This window comes from Nuphar pumila, chromosome 4 (assembly GCF_984573655.1).
Source record: "Nuphar pumila chromosome 4, dmNupPumi1.hap1.1, whole genome shotgun sequence".
Lineage (NCBI taxonomy): Eukaryota > Viridiplantae > Streptophyta > Magnoliopsida > Nymphaeales > Nymphaeaceae > Nuphar > Nuphar pumila.
In genome coordinates, this window is record NC_143252.1 from 21,995,865 (window position 1) to 22,017,000 (window position 21,136).

General features: G+C 44.9%; 1 long non-coding RNA gene across 1 annotated transcript in view; it reads right to left on the reverse strand.

Annotated features, from left to right (window-relative positions):
- Window positions 1-524: 524 nt before the first annotated feature.
- The window catches only part of LOC149839618 (uncharacterized), a 36,612-nt gene continuing 16,000 nt past the window's right edge, over window positions 525-21,136 (reverse strand). The window contains exon 2 of the long non-coding RNA XR_016431339.1: window positions 525-946. This is a non-coding gene — a long non-coding RNA (uncharacterized LOC149839618). The remainder of the gene's footprint in view (window positions 947-21,136) is intronic.

The window sequence follows — 21,136 nt, forward strand, 5'->3', positions numbered from 1 at the left end:
TCAGCTGAACTTGGATGCTACAGCGGGGCGTGGAAATTAATGAACTTATCATAAAACCAAACCAAATGTGATAACTGAACCAATAAGAGTTTCACCATCATAACCAAGGCCAGAACAAACCAAGTAATTTCCAAAGATGGTGACATAATCCAACCATGGAACTTCTGAAGCCATTAGATAACGATTTTAGATTTCAGCACTTTACCACACTTTTACTACATATAGTTTGATTGCGAATGTGGTTTAAAATGTCAGATAAATGCCCTTCCCAGCACGTGTTTCTCAAGTTCACTGTTACTTTAGAGGGTAAATATGTTGTATAGTTTTTCCCCTTGCTCCTTTTCCTATTGTGACAGGCAAGCAGGAGGATAACCCCCATGGGACATGCTGTACGGTGTACCTGAAGGCTATTAGTAGAATCATGGTTACAATGCAACTCAGCCAATAAACATGGATTATAGCATCAACCACATTATCAAGCAGATGCCAAGTTAGTTTGGGATTCGTGAATCACACAGCCAAAATGTTAATCTACTGCAAATCAATCCAATTGATAGAGTAACCTAAGATGGTTCAATTAATGGTTGAGATGGACTCTGAACAAATATTCAGAATTGTCTCGGCAATGAGAAACAAAGAAAATGCTCAGCAAGATAGCACAAATGCAAGTACAAGGACTTCCTACCTTCCAAGTAAACAGAGTCAGACTCCTAAAATAGATATCGCAAGTTTATTCTCCAGGTGCTGAGACACCTTGCTTGAGCCTCTCTCTCTTCATTTTCTTCTTGGAAACAGGCTTCTTCTTTTTTGGGGGCACATTCTTCTGAGCATACATATAGAGGCCAATATTCACAATAATAAAAGTCAGCACAACTCCAACCACAACAAGCAAGACGACAAGCCCTGCATTGAACCCTTTAGGACTGCTCTCCGTCACCATGTTTTCCTAGTTATAACACAACAGAGAATGTTCAGGGAAAACCTTAAAGAATAATCGAGACAAACTAGAATAAGCTCTCTTAGATATCAAGAATACAGTAATGTTAATAAGAAGACAACTCACACATAAAGCAACCAATGATTTTTTATAGGTAAGAAGCAGGTGCTGTGCATCAACTGACTGATACATATCCAGAAGAGTCTAATCAAAACAGAAAAACATGACTGTGCACTACCTCACGTATATGAAATACAAATCATTTTCAAATGAAGTCACAGCTGTTCCAACAAGCACAAGCACCTGTCCATTGTTTATTATTCGTTACATTATGTACAGTGTGCAGACACAAGGCCATGCCAAGAAGAAGAAAACATTTTCACAGATAAGGACAACCACTTAGAGGTAAGAAGCTGTTATAGAAAGCATGATTTTTATGATTAGTCAACTAACCAGGGGTATTTTAATCCTTCAACTTAGGAGGAACATGTGCAGTATGTATTATGTGTGCACGGGCAGTTTTATACTTTATAGAAACATTATGGACACCCCTCCTTATTGAGGGCATCTCCTTTGTCTGCAGCAATTTCTCTGCCTTCTCCTTTTGTTCCAAGGCAAGGCACACATCTTTAGACGAAAAGTAAACATGATATCAGAGCTAGGGCAAGAGCGAAGACCTTAGTCAAGTCAAGCTACTGATTCTCCTCTCCTTGGTCTTTTATTTTTCTCTTTTCCTTACTCCTATTCTTCCTATTTTTCTTCATTTTCTTCCCCTTTTCCTTTTTTCTTGCATGCTTTTATTTTTTTTCTCCTTTCCTTCCATGATAATCCATGTTCCTTCAGATATGACAAAAGAACTGTTGATGATCGCATTTTCTGGAAAACCCTCTCCAAAGAATATGATACTTATCCCTTTCTCAAAAAAAATAAAATCTCATTGTCCTTATATATATATATATATATATATATACTATTGCATCTAGGATCTGATCAGACCGATTTTTCTCGACATAATAAGGTGACATCATAGCTAACGTCATCACTGATGTCAGCAAGTTTTGGACTATTCTCTGGCTTCTACTCCTGCATCCAAAAAGAAAATCTAGTATTTTTGTTCTTTTCTACCATGGCTTCTAGTTCATCCTAACCCATAAACTCATCTTTCCCGATGCAATTGGTTATGGAAAAATTTGATTCAACCCACTGTCACTTAAAAAAAAGATCACTCTTTTTATCAGTAAGTGATGTCTTGATGGAGCACCTTGATGGATCTGAGCCTGCAGCCTAAGAATTTGTGTTTATAGAGGAAATAAAGAGGCATGATCCAGCCAAACACAGCTCATTCCGAATGCAGAATTTGAACTGGGCTTCTTGAATTACATGAAGTTCATACTCAATCAAACGACTGCAATCAGATATCCTACCTCAGATGACGTGTGCATGAGAACAATGTGCAGCCTTGGCTTAGAATATAATATGTTTGCAACAATGTATGATAGTAGGGTCTCGCAGTCTTCTTTTGATGAGTTACGACCATGTTACTTGAGCATGAAACAATGTTCACCAGGAGGAAGAACATACCCATTATTTATGTAACTTAAGTACTCGTGTCAACATGGGTGGGTATGAGTACACTACAGATACAAGGTTGGGTGTGGGTGTGGGTGTGGGTGTGGGTGGGGGTGGGGCCAGACTCGATCAAGATCAATCCATACCCATTTTCTATGTCACAGGGATTCGGCTAGCAGGGTGCCGCACCCGCGTCGACGCGACGCGGGTGCGGGTGCGGTCAACGCATCCAGGGTCATTTTGGTCCAATTTTTTGGACTTAAAAAAATGCCAAGAAATTTTTTTTTTAATACATGTCACAGGGATTCTCCAACTAGGTGTCGCACCCGCACCCGATGCGGTCAACCTGACCCTGGGTGCAGTCAACACACCCAGGGTCATTTATGTCCAACTTTTGGACTTTATATATATATATATATATATATATATATATATATATATATTTTTTTTTTTTTTTTTTTTTTTTGCCGCACCCCCGCACCCGGGTTTTTTGGAAGTGCTGCATCCCCGCACCCATGTGACATAGCCCATTTTCTTTTTCTTCTTAAGTCAGTTTTTCTTAGTTTTTTACTTAATTTTTTTTATAGTATAAAATTACATTATAAAGCATTTTCACTTATAAATTTTATCTTTCTTCGCATGTATCATTTTAGTATTATATATATAATTATTTATATAAATAATTATACAAAGTCATACCTCCATACTCACAATTTTATAAATTCACATATTGTATCCTAAGTACTTGCACCCGCACCTGCACCCTACCTGTACCTATGTGACATAGCTCATCATGATGTTAAGCAAGTTGCCCCTACTTTTGCTCCTTCCATAGAGGTGGTGAATTTAGATGTAGAGATTGTTAGAGTTATGTTGTGCCTTCTACATCCTTTAGATATAGTGTCATGACTTGGCAGGTATGCAACATACGTAGGTACATGAGCTCAGCTTTCTACTAAAGGTATGTGCAAAAACTTATACATTGTTTATCGCCCATAACAGTAATCATCTATGTCACAGGGACTCGGCCAACTAGGTGCCGCACCCACGTCGACGCGATGCAACACGGGTGTGCGTGCGGGTGCGGCACCCAGTGCAGTCAACCTGACCCAGGGTCATTTATGTCCATCTTTTGGACTTTATATATATAATTTTTTATATTTTTGCCGCACCCCCGCACCCAAGTTTTTTTAAAGTGCCGCACCCCCGCACCCGCACCCATGTGACATAGGTAATCATCTGCACTATGGTTTGCATGTCTCATTGACATTTGGTCTATGCTCTTTTATATATCCCTTGTGACTAATTTGGATTTGTAGCATCCGATTCTTCCATCTGCATTATGCATGTTTCTGCAACCACTACGGGTAGATGTTGTACCCATCAAATGTTAAGAATGCATTCCTACTTGGACACCTATAGGAAGAGGTCTATATGGAGCATCCTCTAGGTTATCCAGAAGCAGATCAAATATAATATTATTCTTGGATTAAATAAAACTATTTATGGACTTAAGTAGGCATCTTGTGTGTGGTCTGATACCCATTAATTCAGTCATAAGATCACTAGTATCCAGTAGAAGCCAATGTGACTAGTCATTGTTCGTCATCATGATGATCTGGGAATTATTATTGTTCTAATTTATGTAGGTGATATTGTTCTGAAATGTAGTAGTAAAGGAAGGATTGAGGACCTTAAGTGAGTTTTACATCAAAAGTTTCATATGAAGGCAAAAGTTTCATACGAAGGACTTAGGTCTTTGGTCTGGAGTGTAGGTACACCAGCAAGGGGATGCTCTCATATTAACACAAAAGACTTCTTGTTTTGCAGTGGAATGATAAAATACAAAAACCAGCCAAGACACCTTTGTCCCTTCACAAAGTTGGGTGAAGCACGAGATGATAATCACACTTGGAGAGACCAAAAGAGTACAGAACTACATTAGATACCCTTCATTACCTCGCTTTTACAAGGTCAGACTGCTTGTCTTGTCAACCAGGCTTTGCAGTTCATGCATGTGCTAAAACAAAGTGATATGGAGGCTGCTGTCAAAAGAATCTTGAGGTATGTGAAAGGGACGATCTTAGATATGTCGATTTACAAGAAGTTTAAGAAAAGTACACCAAGCATTTCTATGATCATCCTGGCATTCAGATGCCGAATAGGCAAGTGATCCACATACCAGACAGTCAATCATTGGTATGGTGTATTCTTGAGGCATAATCTTGTCTTGATCCAGTAGAAGATAGACTATGACTAGGTCCAGCATAAAGTCTGGGCTATGCTTATCAAAAAAAAGTTTGGGCTATGGCTGTGGTAGTGGTTGGAATCCTCTGGATACATCTTTTTTCTGCTTTACATCAATCCATCCATACACCGGTATTGTATTGCAATAATTGAAGTGTCACAGCCATAGCAACATATCAAATCCAATATAACAAAATGAAGCATGGGCAGGTCGATCAACACTTTTGTGTGTGAGAATGCAAAAGAGAATTGCAGTCTTTGTTTATTTCATGGAAACAAAACAGACAACTTACTCATGAAACTACTATCTAGTAATTGACAATGGTTTCAAAAGGCCAAACTGTCAATGGTCATACCCTGCGAGCAGATGTGTTAAGGATAGCATGGGTTTTATGATTAGACGTCCAATCAGGAGTAATTTTAATCCTTCAACTCAGAAGGAACATGCATTGTGCGTATGGTAGTTTTTTGCTTCTACTCTTTCTCCTCATATAATAGAAACGTTATGAGATGCCCACACACACACACACACACACACACACACACCTCCTCATTGAGGACATTCCCATTGGCTGCAGCAATCTCTTTTTCCCTTCTCCTCTTTCAATGCAAGGCATGCATCCCAAGGAAAAAGGTTAACGTTTGGGATCTTTGATCCATTCCTTTTCCACCAGTAACCATCCATTGATGGCAGGAGATAGACTGATCAGCAATATATAATGATCCAAACACATGATAAAGAATATGCTGACATAATTAATAAGGTTGTTATAGGCACATAATGAATTTCCAAATTTCCAAATCTTCCAAAAAGCCTCCAACCTACAGGAGGGGTTAAGCAACTTTTGAACCTACTTGAGGGTGAAGTGTAAAATTAGGTTTGACAAGCTATTATTGGAAATTTTATTTGATTCTCCAGCCAAGGATTTTCTTCTGTTCCACAAAGTTAAGAAGTTCAATGACTCAAACCCAATAAATTAAAACTAGAGCAAGTAGACTAACTGGATTCAAGCCCTAAAGTAGAAAACCCAGAGTCCATCATTGACTAAATGAAAGATGCAAGCGAGAGATGTCTCTGACCAACCATATCAGCTCAGCTATGTTTTTGACAAACTTAATCAACTCAGCCATGTCTTCGACCAACTCAATTAATAAGTTTCTTTTCCTGCCCAATCCCCCTTTTTCTCTTGCCCGAATCCCCACAACTAAGTTTGGGTACTCCACATCCCCGAACGACAATCTGAATTCAAGGCACCAGACTAAGTTGTTTAAAAGATCTGCCCCTAACAAACCTCAACTAGAAGCCCTTATCTTGCTCTTGCTAATACATTTTTGCATGCCTTTCACACACCCATATCTCCAATTAACTCTCTGAAAACCAAATGCCCGACCATAAGTTGTCTATACATCAACATACAGGGCCCTACCCTTTCACATGAAAGCCTAAACTAAAGGCCCTTATCTCGTTCTCACCAACATCCTCTTTCCATGCTTTTTCAAAGCATGCAACCTCTTGGTCACCAACTGAAGGAAAATAATAAATAAAATAGGCTCCTTGCTTGACAACTTACACCCAAATGCTTGCTAGGTAAATCTCTTCCAAGCTATGTCACATGGGTGCGGGTGCGGGTGCGGGTGCAGGTGCGACACGGGTGCGGCACAATTTTAAAAATTTTGGACACGGGGACTCGGCTATATATATAAATATTTTTTTTTTAAATATATATATATATATAATAATATATCCTGTGTGTGCATATATCTATATAAATTTTGGACACTCGGCTCGTGACTCTTCCGAGTTGTCTCAGATCCTGAATTAACTGAGTTAAAATAGTAGTATAACTGGGTTAGAACCAAACTTGGCTGAGTTTATCATTGACTCGGCTGAGTCTTAGCTACCATGGGAATAAAACATCATCAAGGTATTAATTAAAAGCATTAACTAAAAGCATGTTCTGGTAAATGCATTAAACATCTTTTGCTAAAATTATAACATTAATTAAAAGCATTAAAAGCTTTTAATTTTTCAAAGCTAGATTTGAAAAAGAGAGAGAATTAAATGATCTCGGTGGATGAAAAATGTTGGTACTGGTGGATGAGAATTTATTAGCCTTTATAAGAGATAGAACTCGGTGGATGAAAAGTGTTGGTACTCGTGGATGAGAATTTATTAGCTTTTAAGATTGAGAGAGAGAATTAGATGATAATATTTAAGAATAATTTTTTATGGGGCTTATGAGAGAGAGAATTAAATGATAATTAGCTTTTTTCATGCTATATATATTTTAAAAACTATATAAAAAGATCATTTTTTTTGTTTTTTGCTATAAAAATGGACAATTTTGGACTCGGTCAAAGTTGACCGAGTCCAAAAGTGGACGGACTCGGCCTCAACTCGTTGACCGAGTCCGACTCGGCATTGACCGAGTCCAGGCCGAGTCCGAAGCCGCACCCGTGTCGGGGCGTGTCGACTCGGGTGCGGCGCCTCCCTAGCCGAGTCCGTGTGACATAGCTTCCAAGCAATGGTGCCTTGTCTAGAATATGCGACTCTTGCATTCTGGTGGTTCTTCAAAATGGGAGAAATAACGGGCTTTTTAGGAGAATTCAATCCTAGGTGCATTGAATTGGATGCTACAAAATGGTCTTAGATAACATGGCCAAACCAGCCATGTGACAGATCAAGACCCAGAGCCTCAATTTTATGAGCTGGAAGGAGGCATTTGATTCCATACGGGTGCATCGGATTCCAGTAAGATAAATGTTGAATCTAGTAGAATTGTTATGGATCATATTAGAATTAGTTTATTTATTTAGTTACATATTTTAAATGAAGGTGCCTATTTTCCTTTTTGTGTAACTTCTGTAATTGTTGCATTATTTATCCATTTATATCTCTTTAGCTTGTGAAATCTAGACCAAAGAGTTTTCTTTCTTGCCACATTTCACAGCCCATCCTAGCAGTAGGTGATTTCACAGGCCTTTTTATGAATTTGTACATGTTTCTAATGTTCAGTAGTTTAAATATACAATGGTTAACATGTGTACAAACCTAAATATATATAAATACATACAATGGAATGGCCCTCCTAGAGAAGATGTGTGGGCTGCTCTTCTTCTCCAAGACTTGAACATGTCTTTCGGTTAATGGACTGATCAATATACTAATAATTAAGTCTTCCATCCACTGGTGGAATACATCGAGGCTCAAGGGGGGGAGTGGGCTTTTTGGACAAACCATCCTTCTCATCTAGCATTTACAAACTACCTAAAGAGGTCCTCTGAGATTCAAAATCTATTGTCTCTTCTTTGATCTTACCAGATCCTAACACACACAAAAAAAAAAGAGAGGAAGTGGTTTTTTCTTAATCCTTTGTGTGTCTTTCATTTGTTTGAATCTGAATCCTCTCTCTCACTCTCTCTATTCTTTTAGTTCCATCGATTAAACATGACCAATCTCTGTTCCCTTTGCCCATCAATTCATCATATCTATCTTGTTCCTGCAAAAAATCCTCTTTAAAATATCCTATATGGAAACATTAGATAAGTTTCATTCATAGAGAGTTTTGATCTTATAAGACACTTGGATGGAGCATTAATAATCTCATTTCCCCAGAATTTTCTTAAAAAGAAAGATTAAGACTAAGGAGAGAGCATAGCAGCCTCTACAACAGTTCTCATTCAAAATCAAATCTATCAGCCTTAGATCCAATAAGACAAGATGCTATTAGTATATGTCCTCCCCACTATCCTAAGAAGCCCTAACCAGAACAGAAGATGGAATAGGTGTTGGGGAACTTTGGGTTAAACTATGTTTAATCTCGAGTTCTTGAGTCTTGCACAATGCATTTCAGGGTGGAGCCTTGGAATACAAGGACCTATAAGTCATGGAATACTTGAATACGATGAAAGATATTGCTCATGAAATAGCCCCTCATTGGTCAGTCTATTTAAGAAAATGATAAAGTGATGTAAATTATGCAGTGCTAGGATCTAAGTATCAAATTCTGGTTATTCCCCTTCAATGTTGACCACAATTGCCAACTCTAAAAGGTTTACACCGTATTTTACTTACTTTGAAGCAGCACTTCAATAACAAAAAAAGTGAACAGTGAGGCACCTAATGAAGCACTTAATCTATTAGTTTTCAAGTGGCCATGGATGAGTTTGGTCAAATAGTCCCTTTGGAAGCAAAGGACATGAAAGAATTAATGTTTTAAATGGACATGGGATGCTACCTCCTTCACACAATAACACAACACAGACAATTCAGCCATGGAATCTAATATGATCAGTCAATCATGTAAGAAACATGCACAAAATTGAAAATGATTATAGAGATCTTCCTTTCTATAGTGCAGCAGGTATGGCTAAGAAGTCAAACATCATTCTAAATGGTACAAATAAGTTTGTTTAAATCTCAAATGATCAAGCATTAAATAATCAGGAAGCATTTGGTACTGCATTCAACAATATTGAACCAGCTTCGAACAATAAAAAAGGTACTTGGTATGGGGACTCAAAAGCCATTGGTTATGTGGCTAGAGATCACAGATCCCAGACCTCATAATTGTTATGTGGGATAATTGCTGGCGATGTTATAGTATACTCCATTATTTATATTGGAAGTGCATGCATTTCAGTAGCCCTCAATCATTGCCTTCATACCTTTGGCATTCCCAACATTAAGGAAAAAATTATCATGTCACAATTGGTTGATCAAACAAAGCTGTTATTTTCATTCTTTATGTGAATGTGAAGGACCTTATGAATAAATCATATGCCGAAGGTGTGCCACATGTAAATACCTACATGATCAAAGAAGCTCAGAACAATGAGTCAAAGTCAAATTGTTTTAAGTTTTGAGCGCAATTTCTGACTTTAGAAATCTGGTCAAATAAAGTGCTTAACTGCTTATGGATCTGTAGTATTGTAGACTTGCTCATTATGGATTGCCTATCCCCAAGTTTCATAGTTTGAGAGGTCTATTGCCAAAATTCATATGTAATGAGGCAGTAAAAAGGATTTTGTGTTCAAGTTATCAAATAATTAAAATCGCAAACTTTATTCCGAAGTTCATCATTGTTGGGCTTCTTTTCCTTTCAAAGTTGTGCATTTTGATGATTCAGCATCCCGAAAGACATTACCTTTTCTGTAGTCATCATTCTCTGTTCGCTGATAATCATAGCAGATTTACTGGAATTTTCTTCATGAAACATAAATCTAAGATGTTTGATATATTTTGTCATTTCCATTGACTTGTTGAGAACAATTGTCTGCTACATTGCTCATTTCAAAAGTGATAGTGGTGAAGATAATAAAATTCTCCATGAGCAAGGAATTTCTGACTTTAGAATCTTGCCCCCAAAAACAAAAACCAGTGTTGCTTAAAGAAAGCACCATCATACCACTAGAAGTGTGATTGCCATGATGTGCATGAGTGGAATAACATCAAAGTAGTAGGTTAAGGCTTTCTGCACTACATGTTACAAACATATTATTACTGAGAACTTTTAAATGATATATCTCCTTCATGTTAAACACCCATTGTAAAACCCATATTTAAAAAAAAAAAAATTGTATTGGACCCGGGCCCCTCTTCTTTAGGGTTTTAATAACCCGACTCAGGAAGACACCCCCCCCCCCTCCCACCTGCAATTTCGGGAAGATAAGGGGAAACCCATCGGGGTTTCCCCATTCATCGCCCCCCCCTGGGGCCTTTAAAAGCTCTGCAGGAGGGCAAGGGGAGGCACACAGCTTTCACCCCCATCGCGCCGACCTTCCCTTTCCTTGCGCTCGCCACCAGCACCGTCGCTGTGACCGACGCCGGTCACCGCCTCCCAGTTACGCCGTTCTCCTACCTCTCCTCCTCCCTCTTCTCCTCCTCACCCCCCCCCCCTCTATGTCACCTCGTCGAGAGGCCGACAGGCGGCGCACGACCCCTGTCGTGCCCTCCCGCCTCTCTTGTGCTCATCGGAGGCCCGACAGGTGGCCTACGAGGCCCCTGTCGTCCCCTCTTCCCTCTGGGGGTGCGCCAGAGTGCCGGCAGGGGACCAATGGCCCCTGCGACACCCACTCACCCCTGTGGGTGATAGGGAAACCGATGGGAGGTCGGTTGCCCCCTGTCACCCTCGTCCCGAGCTCTCTCTCTCTCTGGCAGGGGTTAGCCCCCCCTGCCGCCTCTCGATCTCCGGTAGGTAGGGGCAATGCCCCTGCCGTTTCCTGTTTTCCCGGCAGGCAGGGGCTCACCCCCGCTGCCTCTAGGGTTTTGGCACGCAGGGGTAATGCCCATGCAGCCTTCCTATCTCGGCTGGCAGGGGCGATGCCCCTGTCGCCCTTTGTTTTGCTGGGCTGGCAGGGGCTCGCCCCCTGCCGCCTCTTGGCTTATGGGAGGGCAGGGGATATCCCCCTGCTGCCCCTTGATTCTCGGCACGCAGGGGGTTTGTCCCCCTGTCACCCCCGTCCCGATCTCCCCCTCCCCATTGGGGTCGTTGGAGAGCCGACAGGGGGGCCAGTCACCCCCTGCGGCTCCGTGAATTTGTCAGGCAGGGGTCGAGGCCCCTGCCATTTGTTGCTTCTTCAGGCAGGGGCCGAGGCCCCTGTCGTCCCTTGATTCGTCAGGCAGGGCTCTGCCATTCTCTATTTTTGTCAGGCAGGGGCCAAGGCCCCTGCCATTCATTTTTTGTGCCAGGCAGGTGCCTCGGCCCCTGCCATTCCCTGTTCATCAGGCAAGGGGGCCGAGGCCCCTGTCGTTCTCTGTTCTGTGAGGTAGGGGCTGATGCCCCTGCCCTTCATTATTCTGTCTGGCAGGGGCCGAGACCCCTGCCATTCTGAGCTGGCACGCAGGGACCAGGGTCCCTGCCACTTGTTACCTTCGTGAGGCAGGGGCCGAGGCCCCTGTCGGCTGTTTTGTCAGGTAGGGGCCGAGGCCCCTGCCATGAGTGACCTTGTTTGGCAAAGGCAGAGGCCCTGCCCTTCGCTTCCTTGTCAGGCAGGGGCCGAGGCCCCTGCCATTCGCTATTTTGGCAGGCAGGGGCCGAAGCCCCTGCTATTTATTGTTCAGTCGAAAGGGGCCGAGGTCCCCTGCCGCCTTGTTGTTTTCGGCAGTGGCTCGTCCATGTCGCCTAATCCTACCCATGCCCTCGTCGCACCATTAATTAGATTAGCTTAATTAAATGTTTCACACTCTTGCAGATTTACGCAACGGGTCCCATTCGCGCTCCGCGGCCCAACCCTCGTATCATCTACACTCGTAGACGCACACAACTGCACGACATCCCGAGGTAGGGGAAAGTCGTACGAGGATTTTGGATGAATAAAATAAAATAAGACTCCTGAGATAGAATAGTTATTTTACATACATGTTTATCTGAAGAAGTATTTAATTTATGAATTGTTAGTCAGTGTTTTACTCGTTATGATTCTTTTGAAACTACATGCTTAGAGTAAACTCTATGGGTAGACTCATTCTAGAGAGAATCGAGCAGTTTAATTGGTATACCTGCTTACCTGTAGGATTACTTAACTTGTGATTGTCTCTTCTGCATACTTATTCTTTTGAAATTGCATACGTAATGTAAACTTTGTGAATAGACTCATTTCTAGAGAGAAACCCACTGCAATTGCTATTGTAACCGAACCTTAAGGCAGGTATGGTATAAAATTGACGAGAGGTCATGAAGTACCTTGAAGTGGGAAATCAACACTTTATTGATATAGATGAGATAATGTCAGCCTCCACAGGCCAATTGTTCAAAGAGCAATACATGTCATGTATGAACCAAAAGAATTATAAAACATTATATTGTTACTCTCTCATCATAGTCGTACCTCTAGGAAGGTACGATCGTACTTTTGGACAAGTACGTCCCATGTGTGTTACGATGGTTGGATGAGGAGGTTGTAGTAACCTCGATGCGTGCATTTAACACAATGCTGAGATCACATAAATGGTGACAACTCGCCTTCACAGGCAAAATGCTCGAGTGGGTCTAATAGACCAGAGCATGTAAGATGGGGCGGCGGTTAAGGAACCCCCGTCGTACCCATTCGACCTTCACGGTTCATCAAGGGAGAGAATGAATGGTACAAAAACTCTGATGGAAAGGTTGTTAAAAACCACCCCACGGGCAAAAGACTCGGCTTCCCCAATCATCGGAGTTAGGGGAATTGGGATTACCATAAATTATCCTAGGTGGTAACTCCCAGGTACTTCTGCAGAAGTTGGATGCATCCATGGGCCATGAATGCCTTTAGAGATTTACTCTCTTGGTCACCGACCGTCTCCTTAGGAGCGGACTCAGTTAGTCATCCGGGTTAATGAAAATACCTGACATAATAAACCCCCGGATCGGTCTCGGTTGTTTCTACGTTTCGCGTATGTGCGTACCCACAGGCCAGTTAATATCAGAACTTAAAGAATATCTTTTTTTTGAATAGTTGTAGATGATTGAGATTTACACTGCTTGAAATGCTTTAAACAATAGCTCTTTGCACATATTACACTTGTTAGAATAGATTACAATTGTATTGATTGTGTTAATATAATAACTGCTTATCTCATGAATGTCCTTCTTTATTTTCATTCTACTTATCTATTCGTGCACCTACTGGTTTGTTATGAAACTGACCCATTTTATGGGCAGGTGATGAGTAGGACTTCTCAAGCGGCCGATGGCGTGGTGCAACATGGCTCAAGATTTTATCTTCTTTCTGCTGGCGGCTTGGCTCTGAGTCTTTTTGAGTTTTTCTTTAGATTATTGAACTTTGGGAAAATACTCATTTTGTAATAAACTGCAGATTTTTAATCTATTGCCTTATTTCCTCAATTCCTTTAAGTTGTTGTTCATGTGAATGATGGTTTTTCAGCTAACGTACCCAGGATTGTTGACTTGTGCTCCTTCTAAATGTCTTCTGCTGTCGTTTTTAGAAGTTAAAACTTTAAATCTTTGAAAGGTTTTTCGATAATGTTTTCGAAATCACAAGTCAAAATTTTGGGGCATTACAACTTGGTATCAGAGCCAGATCAGAAAGAGGTGAATCTTGACTATTGAGCATCTTATCGCGCTCTAAGTCTTTGATATTTTATAGCATGTTTAGACTAAATTATATTCTTGCTTCTATTCGTAGTATCGTCTGATAGATGGATCCATTTGTTGGTTTTAGTGGTAGTCACGATAGGGGCACGCGTAGGGTGCGTGGCCGTTCCGTAAGGGAAAGCGGCGGACATGGGATGTTCGGGGATGGTTACTGGGCTAACCACCCTCCTCTACCCATTTTTACGGATGAGTAAGGCTTCCCACTACCGATCTTTAGGGATGGCAGTGGACCGGGGGAAAGCAGGGCCCCGCCCCGCCTCGCCCCGTTTGGACCGGGGATGAAGGGTATGAAACGGAGATGGAGGCGGGGACGAAGGTTAAAATCCATCCCCGTTCAGGGGTGGAGGCGGGGATGGACTGGCACGTTCCCCCGCCCCGCCCCGGCCCATCCCCGCCCCTGCCCATCCCCGCCCCGGCCCATCCCCGTCCCGGCCCCGCCCCATCCCCGTCCCGGCCCCACCCCATCCCCGCCCCCAACCCTTTATATTTTTACTGTTTACTAACCCTAACTCCCTTCCTTAATTTCCTAACCCTGGAGCCGCCGAGTCGGGCCGTCGCCTCTTCCCCTTCCCCATCCGCATTATCATTGTAGCCGGGCCATCGCCGACCACCGTTGGCCGTCGCAGGGGGAGGCCTCCACCGTTGGCCGTCGCAGGGTCGTCGTCGATCTCTGACTCGTCCTCGACGACGCTTGGGTGCGAATGCACACCAAGAAGCTTCGGCAGTACGTCGCTAACTACGAGCGCATGGCGTGGAGCGAGGTCGTGGCGGCCATGACGGAGATTCCGGTGGTGATCGGTGCCGAAAGCGCGAGGCGGGATTTCAGGTTGTTCAACTCCGCCTTCGAGGAGGCATATCGGGCGCAGACTGCGTCGATCGTGGTGGAGGACATGAAACGGGGATGAAGGCGGAAACGGGGACGGGGCGAGGACGGGGACGGGGCGGGGGTGGAGGACATGAAACGGGGATGAAGGCGGGGGTGGAGGATAAAATCCATCCCCGCCGCGGAGGCGGGGCGGGGGTGGAGGATAAAATTTTGAGGCGGGGCGGGGGTGGAAACCTTGTCCCCCGCCCCGCCCCGCCCCGCCCCACTGCCATCCCTACCGATCGCCTACCAAATACCCTTGGAAGCAACGTGGGCTGAGGTGTATGCTCGAGAAGGTGGTTTCGCGCCTTCACACGTTCGGGTGCACCATCAGACACCACAAGAGTCACCGGGAGATTTTGTTCCCCCTGAGTTAGCAGAGGAGTGTGTTTTCTGTGGAGAATCAGGGCACATCATGGATGCCTGCCTCCGCAAGGCCGAGCACGATGGCAGGATCGCAATTTCGACTGCAGGCGAGCAACCACCACCTCCAGTTGACCCAGTGGGCGGGTGTATCACCCACATACACGCTTACAACTGATTCGTCAAGTTATAGTCTTGGCTTACCGGAATTTACTCCGGCGACGCCCCTCTACGGGCAAGAGACCTCCTACAGGGAGCCACTTCTCTTCACCCCTAAGCGCAGATTCAGGCGCACAGGCAATAGAAGGGAATATCTTAGGAAGTACTCTAGTCGTCCCTAAGGGGAGGTAGCACCTACCAAGTTTTGTTGGAGTCTGTGAACTCATTTATCATTAATGAATAGAACTTTTGTTTATATACCAGTGCGGCTGGATTCAAAATAAATGACTTTCATAATAAAATTCTATATTTTGCCTTTGCTCCTATACTTATGTCTTCCCATGCTTCTTTAGTATTTTTAACTCTTAACCTTGGTTGCTTTTTAAGGATGACGAGAAACTCAAGCAACAGCATGGCTGATGAGTTGCGTGAGTAGAGGGGATTCATGATAGATACCTTCAACTCCTTGGCAGAGGCGATTCGTAGCCAGGGTCGCCCCCAGCAGGATCAGGGTTTTCTTATGGGGAACACACCAACCGCCACGTATGAAAAAATTTTGAAGCTTGACCCTCCTACCTTCTCTGGCAAGGTTGACCCTGACTTGGCGGAGAGTTGGGTCAAAGAGGTGGAACGGGTGTTCCAAGTGTTGTCCGTTCCTGACGATAAGAAGACGATGTTCGGGTCCTTTCGATTGAACGACGACGCTCGCGAGTGATGGGACACTACCCGGGAGGTGCAGTTCCCAGGCGCGGAGGTGATTCCTTGGGAGGCCTTTCGGAGGGCTTTTCTTGGAAACTATTTCCCTCCTCATGCGAGGGAAAAGAAGAAGATGGAATTTCTGGAGCTGTGCCAAGGCAGCTTAAGTTTGAATGAGTATATCGCCAAATTTCAACGGTTGGAGCGCTACTGTCCTCACCTATTCGAGGATGATCATGAGCGGGCTGGGAAGTTCATTCGCGGACTGAAGGAAGGACTCAGGCATAGGGTTCTCACCAACATGCCCGCGACTTTTTCTGCGGCGGTAGCAGCAGCCACCCTACTGAACGAGGATTGGGAGCGTTCAAAAAGTGTGCAAGCCAAAAAGTCACCCGCGTCAGGTGGTGATCAGAAGAAGACCTATTCTAGCGGCCCAGGGCAGCGACCACCATTACCAGTGAAGACTGAGGGAGGGAAGAAACAGTTCCCTCCGGCAAAGCGCCAACGACAGCAGGGCCATCCATCGCCCAGACAGCCGTTTGGAGATAACTGCCCCAAGTGCAAGAGGCCTCACGTAGGACAATCTTGTCCATGGGACACTGACGGATGCCTGTACTGTGGCAAGATGGGTCATTTCATACGCGACTGCCGAAAGAAAGCAGTTGATGACCTCAAGCGAACCGGCAACGCATCTCAGCCTCCTCGACCACCTCATCAGCAACAACAACGAGCACAACCAAGCAGTGTCAGGGAGCCGGGTCGAGTTTATGCAGCCACGGTCGAACAATTGACAAAAGGGGATCTCGTTTAAGGTACCATTCTCGTTGTTGGTCAAGCAGCGTTTGCACTCTTTGATTGTGGTGCTACACACTCGTTTGTTTCAGAAAAATTCGTAAAACAATTGCATATAACTGTAAAACCACTTGACAATGCTTTAGACGTGTATAACCCCGTTGGAAAGAACACAGTTTACACCACTTACATACCTGAATTGGACGTAGTTGTGGCAGAGCGGCACTTGCCTGCTTGTGCTATCTTGCTTGATATGACAGAATTTGACGTCATCCTAGGCATGGATTGGTTGCACAAGTATCATGCCAAGATATTTTTCCGTGATGGCAAGATCGTTTTATCACCTCCAGGCTCTTCGAGAGTAGAATTCAGAATTCCCAAACCTATACGAGCAAGCCGGATGATCTCGGCGCTTAAGGCGCAGAACTTCTTGCGGAAGGGATGCACTGCCTTTTTGGTTAGTGTTATCCAATCAGATCCAATGCCTATTCCCATCGGTGGGCTGGAAGTTGTTCGCGATTATTCCGACATTTTTCCTAAAGAGCTGTCGGGACTTCCACCATCTCGTGAGGTAGAATTCAATATTGAATTGCTACCCGGTACGACGCCAATCTCTAAAGCACCTTACAGAATGGCGCCAACTGAGCTTGAGGAGCTGAAGAAGCAGTTGCAGAAGTTGTTGGATCAGGGTTTCATTCGGCCAAGCGTATCTCCATGGGGAGCTCCTGTGCTTTTTGTGAAGAAGAAAGACGGGACCTTGCGTCTGTGCATCGACTATCGAATGCTCAACCAGGCCACGATAAAAAAACAAGTACCCATTGTCGCGTATCGAAGACTTGTTCGATCAGTTACAGAAGGCTAAGGTTTTCTCGAAAATTGATCTTAGGTCTGAATACCATCAACTCAGAATTAGGAATGATGATATTCCTAAGACGGCTTTTCGGACGAGATACGGACATTACGAGTTCACAGTCATGTCGTTCGGACTGACAAAATGCCCCAGCAGCTTTCATGGACTTAATGAATAGGGTGTTCAAGCCATTTTTGGACACCTTCGTGATCGTGTTCATCGACGACATCTTGGTGTACTCAGAAAGTCGAGAGCAACATCGGGAACACCTAACCATCGTGTTGGAGACCCTGTGAAAGGAACATTTGTATGTCAAGTTCTCTAAATGTGAATTCTGGCTCGAAGAAGTTATGTTTATGGGACACGTTATTTCTAAGGAATGAGTGTTCGTGGACCCTGCAAAGGTTGAGGCTATACTCGGTTGGCAGCAACCAAAGAACGCACGTGATATCAAGAGTTTTCTTGGACTAGCGGGTTACTATAGAAGATTCATTCAGGATTTTTCAAAAATTGTGTTACCCCTGACGAAGTTGCTGAAAAAAGAGGCTAAATTCTTATGGAACGAGAAGTGTGAGGCGAGTTTTCAGTTATTAAAGGCGGATTCATGATTTATACTGATGCATCTGGGTCAGGCCTAGGGGCTGTGCTGATGCAGAATGGGAAAGTGATCGCTTACGCCTCTCGACAACTTAAAATTCACAAGAAGAACTACCCAACTCATGATTTAGAGTTAGTTGCGGTGGTGTTCGCACTGAAGATATGGCGACACTACTTGTATGGGGAGCAGTTTGAAGCATTCACCGATCATAAGAGCCTTAAGTATCTACTCTCACAGAAAGAATTGAACATGAGGCCACGGCGTTGGCTAGAATTCCTCAAGGATTACGACTTCACCCTCTTCTACCACCCAAGAAAGGCGAACGTCGTGGTTGACGCCCTCAGCCGCAAAGCACCGGAAGTTTCGATTAATGCCTTATTTGTTGGATGGAGGTTGGTCGAAGACCTAGCCTCTTGGGAACCTTTCGCAATCACTCAAGGTTCAATCGGTTTTTCCCACCTTGTTGCTCAACCTGAGCTACTAGTGAGGATCATCAATGGCCAGAAAACGGATGCACGCTACGAGAAGTTGAAGGCTCAAGCGATACTGGCAGATACACCTTTTCGTCTGAAGGAGGATGGAAGTATATGGTTAAAGGAGCGCCTTTGGGTTCCTGATGACCCGGTCTTACGAGATGAAATTCTTGCAAAAGCCCACAAATCTAGATACACCATTCACCCTGGCGGCACGAAGATGTTCAAGGACCTACAACGCAGTTATTGGTGGAACGGTATGAAGCAAGACGTGGCTGAGTATGTCTCGAAGTGTTTGACGTGTCAGCAGATCAAGATCGAACACCAGAGACCCGGTGGGGTCATGCAGCAGATAGAGACCCCTCTATGAAAGTGGGAAGATGTTACTATGGACTTCATAGTCGGCCTACCGAGGACGCGGAGGAAGCATGACGCGATTTGGGTGATCATCGATAGACTCACCAAGTCTGCTCACTTCCTACCCATCTGTCTCAACCAATCGTTGGATAGTCTCGTTGATCTCTATGTTAGAGAGATTGTGAGACTGCACGGTGTTCCGATCTCGATTATCTCCGATCGTGATCCTAGATTCACTTAAAGGTTTTGGGGGCAACTTCAATTGGCTTTGGGCACAAAGTTGAAGTTCAGTACTGCATTTCACCCTCAGACTGACGGGCAGTCGGAACGTACGATTCAAACCTTTAAAGACATGCTTCGAGCTTGTATGATGGACTGGAAGGGAGAGTGGGATTCCCACATCAGTCTGGCGGAATTCGCGTATAACAACAGCTACCATGCGAGCATCGGGATGGCCCCATACGAAGCTTTGTATGGGAGGCTGTGCCGATCACCTGTCTACTGGGACGAGGTTGGCGAACGAAGATTGGAGGCACCTATAGTTCTACACCACTATACTCAACAAGTGCAAATGATTCGAGAACGACTCTATACCGCTCAGAGTCGGCAGAAAAGCTATGCAGATAGACGCCGATGAGAGCTTACCTTCGATATTGGCGAGATGGTTTTTGTTAAGGTATCTCCGACGAAGAGCGTATTTCAGTTCGGAAAGAAGGGAAAGCTAAGTCCTAAATACGTCGGACCGTTTGAAATCCTGGAGCGGATTGGAGAAGCAGCTTATCGCGTGGCGTTACCTCCTCAGTACGCCCAGATCCATAATGTTTTTCACGTATCCATATTGAGGAAGTACGTTCACGATCCATCGCACATCATTCATTATAATGATGTGGACATTAGAGGGGACTTGACATTCGAAGAAAGACCAGTGAAGATCGTCGACCGTAGTGACCAAGTGCTAAGATCGAAGACCATTTCCTTTGTAAAGGTTCGGTGGCAACATCATGGAATTGACGAATGTACTTGGGAACCTGAGAACGGTATCAGGGAAAAATATCCTGACCTGTATTTTGATTCTTGAAGGCAATAAATATTTCGCGGACGAAATTCTTTTAAGAGGGGTAGGATGTAAAACCCATATTTAAAAAAAATGTATTGTACCCGGGCCGGGTCGGATCGGGTCCGGACCCGGGCCCCTCTTCTTTAGGGTTTTAATAACCCGACTCAGGAAGAGGATTTTAAATCCTCTTCCCGAGCGCCGCACACCCCCCCCCCCTCCACCTGCGATTTCGGGGAGATAAGGGGAAACCCATCGGGGTTTCCCCATTCATCGCCCCCCCCTGGGGCCTTTAAAAGCTCTGCAGGAGGGCAAGGGGAGGCACACAGCTTTCGCCCCCATCGCGTCGACCTTCCCTTTCCCTGGGCTCGCCACCAGCACCATCGTTGCGACCCACGCCGACGCCGGCCACCGCCTCCCAGGTACGCCGTTCTCCTACCTCTCCTCCCCCCTCTTCTCCTCCTCACCCCCCCCCCTCTCTGTCACCTCGCCGGGAGGCCGACAGACGGCGCACGACCCCTGCCGCGCCCTCCCGCCTCTCTTGTGCTCATCGGAGGCCCCTGTCGTCCCCTCTTCCCTCTGGGGGTGCGCCAGAGTGCCAGCAGGGGACAATGGCCCCTGCGACACCCCCTCACCCCTGTGGGTGATAGGGAAACCGACGGGAGGTCGGTTGCCCCCTATCACCCTCGTCCCGAGCTCTCTCTCTCTCTCTGGCAGGGGTTAGCCCCCCCTGCCGCCTCTCGATCTCCAGTAGCCAGGGGCAATGCCCCTACCGTTTCCTGTTTCTCGGCAGGCAGGGGCTCGCCCCCGCTGCCTCTAGGGTTTTGGCACGCAGGGGTAATGCCCATGCCGCCTTCCTATCTCGGCTAGCAGGGGTGATGCCCCTGTCGCCCTTTGTTTTGCTGGGCTGGCAGGGGCTCGCCCCCTGCCGCCTCTTGGCTTCTGGGAGGGCAGGGGATATCCCCCTGCTGCCCCTTGATTCTCGGCACGCAAGGGGCTTGTCCCTCTGTCACCCCCATCCCGATCTCCCCCTCCCCATTGGGGTCGTTGGAGAGCCGGCAGGAGGGCCAGTCACCCC